This window comes from Macaca fascicularis, chromosome 8 (genome assembly GCF_037993035.2).
Source record: "Macaca fascicularis isolate 582-1 chromosome 8, T2T-MFA8v1.1".
Lineage (NCBI taxonomy): Eukaryota > Metazoa > Chordata > Mammalia > Primates > Cercopithecidae > Macaca > Macaca fascicularis.
Window position 1 is genome coordinate 151,263,035 of NC_088382.1, and position 9,055 is coordinate 151,272,089.

Below are 9,055 nucleotides of genomic sequence, written 5' to 3' on the forward strand. Positions count from 1 at the left end.
CCTCATTCTGGGCAACTGCCTGCCCAGGTGTCACTGGTGTGGAGGGTGAGATGCCTGCTATTCACCAGTAGGGACACAGGGACGTTCCTGTCCTAGGCATTGCCCTCTGAGCGGCAGGCAGCGAGGGGGGCCAGGAGGTAGAGGCTGCACAAGGGGCTGCCTTACTCTGGGGAGCACCCCGCCTGGCTGCTGCATGGGCAAGGCGGAATGGGTAGGTGTGATGAGGGCTCACTGAGCCTATGCTGGAGGTGGGGCCAGGCAGGGGCACTGTGCCTGCGAGGGGGCACTCATGTATGGAGCAGCGGTTGGCATGCTCAGGGCCACTGGGCAGGTCCCTGGGTGGTACCTGTCAGGAAGCAAGCAGGAGGGACAACTGCCGGGACCCTCGAATGCTAGGCCCCGGGCTCTGGACCAACACCAAAGGCCGCCGGTGGAGGAAAGACCCTGCTCCCAGGCCGTGCGCACGGACTCACTCCTCCGGCTCCGAGCTACAGCCAGGCCCGAAGGGACTTTGCTGAACATATGCAATCCCTACTGCAGCTGCTGCCGAGATGGCAAAGTGACGGGTGAGAATCCTGTGCGCTCCAAGCACTGAGCCCGGCACCCTTCCTCCCTCCTTTAGGGAGGAGCTGCTTGCTTCAGTGACAGTGGAAAATGCTCGCATTTAAAGAACGAGACAGGATCCGGGGCACCCTGAGAAAAGACGCTTCCTGCATTCGGTGGCTTCCAAAATTCATCAAGAAATCACATAACAGAGGGGTTCAGAAGAGGCGTCCCCCGGCGGTCAGGGTCATAGAAAGACCAGGTGAGAAGAGGTGTCCCCCGGTGGTCAGGGTCACAGAAAGACCAGGTGCTGCAGTGGCGCTGGCTGTGGGGAGTTTCTGAAGTGCCAGCCAAAGGCTCTCGGCTCAGGGCAGCTCAGCCGTGTGCAGGACCTGCATTGGTCCACCGGCACGCATTTGTCATGAGACCTGAGACCTGTCCCCAGCTGGGCCCCCTCCACCGGCGCTGTCCTCTGTGGCCCTGTTGGGAGGGTGGAGGGCAGGGATTTTGGTAGGAGAATGACAGGTCTCACTCGGGGAGTGAGAAAGGGGTCAGTGGAACGTCCCTGCATGGTGCTGGCCTCCAAGAGGGTGAGAGTGGGCACTGCCAGGCCCTTGCTGCCCGGGCTTGGAGCTTGCAGTGCCAGCCCTGCCACATTCGGTGGGCCGCAGAGGGCTGCAGACTCAGGGCCAGGCAGCTGATACCACCATTTTTTTTTTATTTTTATTTTTTGAGACAGAATTTTGTTCTGTCACCCAGGCTGGAGTGCAGTGGTGCAATCATAGCTCACTGTAGCCTCAGCCTCTAGGGCTCAAGCAATTCTCCTGCTTCAGGCCCCCGAGTAGCTGAGAACACAGGTGCATGCCACCACGCCTGGCCGATTTTTAGATTTTTGCAGAGCGGGGATCTTATTATGTTGCCCAGGCTGGTCTCTAACTCCTGCGCTCAAGTGATTATCCTGCCTTGACCTTCCAAACTGCTGGAATTACAGGAATGAGCTCCTGACGCTACCTCTTAATGAAAGTGGGTGCCAAATGCTGTGTTCATGATTCTCAACCCCCCACAGTGGGGACAGGCAAGCGCCAGCACACTGACTGGGTGGGCCACTGAGGGAGGTGACAGGTGCCCCCGGGGGGCCCCCATGTCCCCCACCAGCCTGTGATGGCTTTGACGTGGCAGGCGTGGAAGGCTCAGCAGGAAGATGCCTATGACATGTGCACAGCTGGTGGGTGTGACCAAGGACAGCAGGTGGAGGCAGGGAGATTGCAGGGACCTCCTCATTTATTCAGCACTCATTTATGAGGCACCTACCATGGGCCAGACCCTGGGGCACACCTGCCCTCATGGAGTTGATATTCTTGTTGGCAGGGGGAGGCAGACTGACTCAAGTGACAAGCTCAAGCATGTCGTCCCTGGCAAGGGAAAGGAGTAGGGCCTGGGGTGGAGTATGCGGGAGGGGCAGTCTGCGAGGGCTGCCTGGAGGAGGAGACAAGGCAGTCGAGACTTATGACAGGAAAAGGAGCCATCTTCCCTATGAAGAGTGCAGGGATAAGCATTCTGGGCAGAGGAACAGTGTGTGGGGAGGCCTGAGTGCCAGCTGCCGGCGATAGTGAACTTTCTGGAGGGAGAGTGAGAGGGAAGGAGTTGAGGCTGCTCCAAGGTCACTGGTCACCTTTAAAAATGCTTGCAGACGTGAGTTTGTGTCTTTCAAGTCTGCGTTCGCGTGGAAGCTCACCCACTGCCCTGTGTTCAGGACGACTGTAACAGTAGAAGGCATGACACCTGCCTGGGCTCAGGCCAACACTTCCTGCGGCCCAGGAGCTGGACGCATGAGGACCACCTCGGCACAGGACTGGATGGACTGGTGGCCAGATAAGCCCTGGCTGGGCTCTTGCAGCAAGAACACGACACTCCTGGGAGGTGACTCAGGCTGTGGCTCACTCTGTGGCATGCACTGGGTGGGCCATGGGCTGGGAGCAGCTGTGGGGAGGGGTCCACCACTGCCATGAAGGGGTCTGCTCAGGGAAGCCTTCGGGGCTGAGGAGGCAGCTGGTGCGCAGCTGGTTCGTGACCTGAGGAGTTCCTGAGAGCATCTGGGGAGTGGGGGTTGCTGGGGCTTTCTGCCTAGGGCAGGCCCTTGCTGCCCCACCAGATGAATTGCCTGAGTGGCTGTGTCTCTGCCATCGGACCAGGGCCTTCCTGCAGGAGCTCTGCCTCCCCCGTGAGATTGCAGGCCTCTAAAGGCTAGGCCATGCCTCTACTCGAAAATTTCAGCTGCCTACGTGGAGGCTGGGGCTGTGCCATATCTATCCAGCCACGAGAAACTGTTTCCATGTTTCTGGAACAAGCTCTCCCCACCCCCTGCCTTCTTTTTTTCTTAAACTTTCCATTTTCTGTGCGCAAATCCGCCTCCTGCCGCTGGTCTCTTGGTTTGATTAGAGCAGTCACTTCTAAGCTTGAAAATACCAAAGTTGAGCGAAGAAAAAAAAAAAAGAAAGAAAGAAAGAAAAAAGGGACGCAGACTCCATCCCGCAGTCATTCGATGGAGATTTCCTTATCTCCTGGCCACAGTCTGCGGGGCCGTGTGTGCTTAATAACCCAGCAAATCTTGTCCTTTGCCGAGAACATGACAGCCTGTCAGTCGGCAAAGTCCTTCGCGGTGGGACCGGCCTCCCTCGCAGCCTCCACCCGGAGCAGCAGCGCTGGCGGTCTGATGGGGCGGGGGAACTAGCCCCAGGCTAGGCTCCTTGGAAGCTGGGGTGGGGGTGGGGGTCGGGGGGAGGTTGGAGGGCATCGTCGTAGGCTTGGAGCCTGCGTGGCCCGTGTAGGCCTCCCCAGCAGCCCTTGGGCAGGAGGAGGGCTTAGAGACCCGTGCTACAGATGGGGAAACTGAGGCCCAGAGAGGGAGTGGAGCATCCAAGGTGGGGGACGAGGCTCACCAAGCAGGACGAGGACTGGAGTTAGGAAGCTTGGACTTGGTCTTGACTTTGTCCCTGGACTAAATGTCCCCACCTGTAAGATAAGAGGAGCAGGTAGAGTAAGGCGTTCTGCAGGACTCCGAGGGCCCGGTCTGAGGACACAGCCAGGGAGGCCTGGGCTCTTGGCTCCAGACTCGGCGTTTCCTGTAAGTGCCTGTGGGAGGAGGGGGGTTTGCACAGGGAGCAGGTGGGGTGTGTTCGATGGAGTCTCCCTGTCTGGGTGAGCTGTCGTTGCACTTTTAGGAGCCTCTATCTGTCTACCACCTGCTAGGGCCTCACCTTCCTCATCTGCAAGATGGGAACAGTAGACCCTTCCTGCAAGAGCCATCGGGTGGCCTGGCCAGGGTTCACCGAGGCTGGGTGCCCGGCACACGGGAGTGCGTGCTATCTCTCACTCTCCTCCCACTTGCGGAGTTCAATTAAGAAAGAAAATCCCTGCGACTCCGGGTGGCTTTTACGCGGGAGATTGCAGAGCGCAGACGTGTGGAGAGGTGATCTTCCCCTCTCCTTTCTCCTCGTCGGGTCATTATCCGAGCTGGAGAATCTGGACTTGAAGTGGAGTATGGAGAACTCAAGAGAGACTGGAGGGTCCTCTCCAGAATGAGCCCCAAATTGGAAAACTTCTCGTGAGGACGGGCTGAATAAAGTGCAGTGTTTTGGTGCAAGGATGAGAGCAACGAAGGGGGACTCAGCCACGGGCTGGAGGCACTTGGAGAGCCCCAGAGAGCCTGCAGAGGAGGCTGGGAAAGGCTGTCCCTTTCTCCAGGGGCCATAGGCCAGAAAGCAGGCGGGGCTACCTGGTGAAGAAGCACGGGGACTGGGAGACACCATGTGGGAAGGGCAAGAAGGAGCAGCATGCTCTGTGGGGCGCGGGTGTGGGCATTGAAGAGCGTGGCCGTGGGCACCACACTGCGGGGCCCCCACTGTCATCTGGTGGTGCAACATCTGCACTCCAACCAGATCTTCCTCCTAGGGGTGCACTAGACACACAGTGGCTCCCAGGCCCCCTCGGTCTGGTGGGGAGCACACTGGGCAGGTTGACACAGTACTGTGGAGTGATAAATGCTGTGATGGGGAAGGCAGGACCCCATGGGTCACGTCACAGGGACTTAGACTCAGAACATGCAGACCTACTGCAGTGGGCTTCCTGGAGCTGGAGACTTGCCATCATCCTCATTGCCTTCTCCTCCCTCCTCCTCCTTCTCCCCTCCATCCTTTCCCTCCTGCTCTTCCCTGACTCTACCTACATAGCAGCTGCATCGCCACCTACTAGGCAGATTTAAGAAGAAATTCTTGCTGTGATGGGCGATGGGGCCGGGAGCCACCAGAGCTGCTTGAAGCCCATCTGACTGGCAGCCCTCAGCGGCAGTCCCAGGCAGGGGCTGTGCCACTTCCTCATTGTGGCTACTTGCTCTGGTGTCACTGCTCCTGGAGCTGGAGGATGTCTGCATTTCCATAGGTGATTTTTTTAAAAAAAGGCCACAAGTTGAGAAAATCGCCCTGGCCACAGGCCTCAGGCTCATCTAGTGGAAACCAAATGGCCTTCCCTTTTTTCCTGGAGCACCTCTGGTCTCCAGAGACTGAGTCCAGAGTCCAGAGACTCTGGCCCCCACGTGCATGGCCGGAGCAGCTGAACTAAGGCTGACTGAGCATTGTCTAAGGGGCCTGGCCTCGGTGAGCCCAAGTGCCCAGAGCACAGAGCCTGACATAGGGCCACATGCTGTGGCCTCAGAGGGAGGTGCAGCCCCAGGGCACTGGAAGGGAGGGTGAGAGGAAGCAGGCCAGGGAGTGGGGGAGAGACCCAGAGAGGCATTCCTGAGCTAGCGGCAGCTGCACGGGAAGGTACAGCTGTCTCCGTCATGCAGAGCATGTCCTGAGCGTCCCGCAAGTGGGAACGTGGTGCTGGGGAGGAAGGCCTGAGGACGCCTGCCAGCGCCTGCCCCCACTGGTACTGCGACTCCCTCAGCTCTTACCCGCCCCTCTGGGGAGATCCCAGCCCCACAGCAGTGCCCCAGTGGAGTCCAGAGGAGGGGTAGGGGTGGGCCCTGGAGAGTCCGCAGCTGTGGCTGGGATAGGCCTGGCGCTCGCCCTGGGGCAGACAGGGACAGTCGGGTATTAGTAAGGGAGGAGACCACCCCTCATATTATCTTAGGCCCAATTTCTGCCTCCAAAGAAAGAAGAAGTAAAAACTAAAAGGCAGAAATGAAATCCACAGGCAGACAGCCCGGCGCCGCACCCTGGGCCTGGTAGTTAAAGATTGACCCCTGACCTAATCAGTTGTGTTATCTGTGGATTACAGACATTGTATAGAAAAGCACTGTGAAAATCCCTATCCTGTTTTGTTCCAATCTAATTACCGGTGCAAACAGCCCCCAGTCACGTACCCCCTGCTTGCTCAATCACGGCCCTCTCACACGCACCCCCTTAGAGGTGTGAGCCCTTAAAAGGGACAGGAATTAGTCACTCCGGGAGCTCGGCTCTTGAGACTGAAGTCTTGCCGATGCCCCCAGCCGAATAAACCCTTCCTTCTGTAACTCGGTGTCTGTAACTCGGTGTCTGAGGAGTTTTGTCTCCCACTCGTCCTGCTACATTAGGAGATGGGGCCTTGGGGACAACAGCCAGGACTCCCCTCTGGGCAAGGCAGGAAGCACAGGGGCAGGCGGGCTGTGACTCATGAAGCCTCCATGACCACGTCTGTTGGAGCACCGGGGGCTGGCACTGGGAGAGACGCTCAGCCCAGTTGGAGGGGGAGCACGGGGGCTTCCTGGAGGTGGGAGGGGAGCACGGGGGCTTCCTGGAGGTGGGGGGGAGCAGGGGGGCTTCCTGGAGGTGGGAGGGGGAGCACGGGGGCTTCCTGGAGGTGGGGGGGAGCACGGGGGCTTCCTGGAGGTGGGGGGGAGCACGGGGGCTTCCTGGAGGTGGGGGGGAGCACGGGGGCTTCCTGGAGGTGGGGGGGGAGCACGGGGGCTTCCTGGAGGTGGGAGGGGGAGCACGGGGGCTTCCTGGAGGTGGGGGGGGAGCACGGGGGCTTCCTGGAGGTGGGAGGAGGAGCACGGGGGCTTGCTGGAGGTGGGAGGGGAGCACGGGGGCTTCCTGGAGGTGGGGGGGAGCACGGGGGCTTCCTGGAGGTGGGGGGGGGAGCACGGGGGCTTCCTGGAGGTGGGAGGAGGAGGACGGGGGCTTGCTGGAGGTGGGGGGGGAGCACGGGGGCTTCCTGGAGGTGGGGGGGAGCACGGGGGCTTCCTGGAGGTGGGAGGGGGAGCACGGGGGCTTCCTGGAGGTGGGGGGGGAGCACGGGGGCTTCCTGGAGGTGGGGGGAGAGCACGGGGGCTTCCTGGAGGTGGGGGGGAGCACGGGGGCTTCCTGGAGGTGGGGGGAGAGCACGGGGGCTTCCTGGAGGTGGGGGGGAGCACGGAGGCTTCCTGGAGGTGGGGGGAGAGCACGGGGGCTTCCTGGAGGTGGGGGGGAGCACGGGGGCTTCCTGGAGGTGGGAGGGAGCACGGGGGCTTGCTGGAGGTGGGGGGGAAGCACGGGGGCTTGCTGGAGGTGGGGGGGAGCACGGGGGCTTCCTGGAGGTGGGGGGGGAGCACGGGGGCTTCCTGGAGGTGGGGGGGGGAGCATGGGGGCTTGCTGGAGGTGGGGGGGGAGCACGGGGGCTTGCTGGAGGTGGGGGGGGAGCACGAGGGCTTGCTGGAGGTGGGGGTGCCAGAGCCGTACCTGCAGGAGGAAGAGGATTCAGGTGGGAGAAGAAGGTGAAGGACTCTAAGTTGATTTGGACTTTTTTCCTTGACGGTAATGACCTGCTTCCTAATTAGGGAGAGAAATGGGATGGGGAGAGGATGTGGATGGAGCCCCAGCTTTTCCCGCAGAGAGTGCTCCTCACCGCAGGGCAAGAAGTGGGCCGCAGGACCAGGCGTTCCTGTTTGGAGGCGCCGTCTCCAGCCCCGGAACCACCCCCTTCTCAGGCTTCCCTTGGCCGTGTACACCAGGCAGAGAGCACAGCCAAGGCCACGCCTCAGAGGACCCGCAAGGCCCAGGGACCGCAGGGGACCGTGAGTGGGTGAACTCTGGAGTTCAGGGTCCTGGGAAGGGTGCAGGGTGGAGGGTCCCCTGTTTTGGCCTCTGTTCTACAGGTGAAAAAACAGGAGGCCCGGGGCCTGCCCCTCGCCACTCCACCCCCCTCTGAAACTCACATGCAGTCACACAGCCCTGAGACACCTGTCCCTCTCAGAGCTGTCCTGGCTCATGGAGGGGCCACTTGATTTATCGGCTGTCATGAGTTATCCCAAGTACATAACCTTGCTTTTATCTCCCCAGACAAAGGTGCCTCCATGGCTGCACTGACAGTCTCCAGCGCAAGGGAGGAGAAACAGCATTGGAGGAGACAATAGTCTCCCTACGTGTGCAAGACACAGTGCCGAGGTCATCTCCCCAGCACCTCAGCCCCTGCCCACTGCTGCTCAGGACAAGGCCAGATGGCCCCAGGCAGCAGGGCACTCCACGCAGGGCTGGCCAGACGGACACAGGCCGTGTTCGGCAGGACACCACGTGGTGGGATCGGGGGCTTGTAGCAGACACATGGGCCAGCAGCCTCTCTCGTGTGATGTTGCTGGCAGCTGTTGATGGTCAATACCCCGTCCATTAGCTCACTGGAGGCCGCAGAATGATGACGTCATTTCACTTTTCTCCACAAAGAAGGATTTCCCTGCCAGGAAGAAGTGAGGGCTCACCTCACTGTCCTTGTGGTCGGGCTCCTCAGGGATGCCCAGTGCCAACACTCTGCATGGCCCTTCTGGATCTTTCTCTGAGTGTGATGCCTCCTAGACAGCTCTCTCTGTTCCTTTCTTTACAAAACAAATTGGATGGCATTCAATGCATTGATCTGTGGCATGCTACATTCACTCCAGGTTATAAATTATGAACATTTTCCATGTCACTGCATAGAGAGCTGCTCAGTTTTTATCCATAAACATTTCAGAGTGCATCTCTGAAAGATGAGGGCTCTTAAAAATATACAGCTGCTACACCCATCTCCCACCTAAAGGGAAGAACGGCATTTAAAAAAAAATAATGTCCTCCACCAGCCAGGCTTCCAAGTTCCCTGATTATATCATGAATGCTTTTTTAACAGGATTTTTATTAAAATTATTTTCGAAATGAGGCCTGCACACATCCACAAGAGCCCCTCAGATCTCCTAGTTCACAAACATCCCCTCCATCCTTCCCTGTGTGCTCTTTTCTCCTTGCTGGTAACCTGTGCAGGAGGCAGCCTGTGTCCTGGGAGTTTCCAGCTCAGACCCTGAAGACACATCCCTGTGCAGTCCCAGTCCTTGGTGGTGAGTTCTGAGCCATAGCAGCGACAGTCTGGCTCTGTCGCCCAGGCTGGAGTGCAGTGGCGCTATCTCGACTCACTGCAAGCTCTGCCTCCCGGGTTCACACCATTCTCCTGCCTCACCAGGTGTGTTCCTCGGTGAGAAGGTGCAGGGTGGCTGCCTGTCCCTCTCCTCCATGACATTATCTGCCATTGCCTGCCA

General features: G+C 59.4%; 1 long non-coding RNA gene across 1 annotated transcript; it reads left to right on the top strand.

The window, feature by feature from the left end:
- The first annotated feature begins 673 nt into the window (after nt 1–673).
- Nucleotides 674–6,055, top strand: LOC141407528 (uncharacterized). The gene is made up of 2 exons (XR_012416963.1): nt 674–805; nt 2,234–6,055. It is a non-coding gene; the product is annotated as an uncharacterized lncRNA (long non-coding RNA).
- Nucleotides 6,056–9,055: the final 3,000 nt, after the last annotated feature.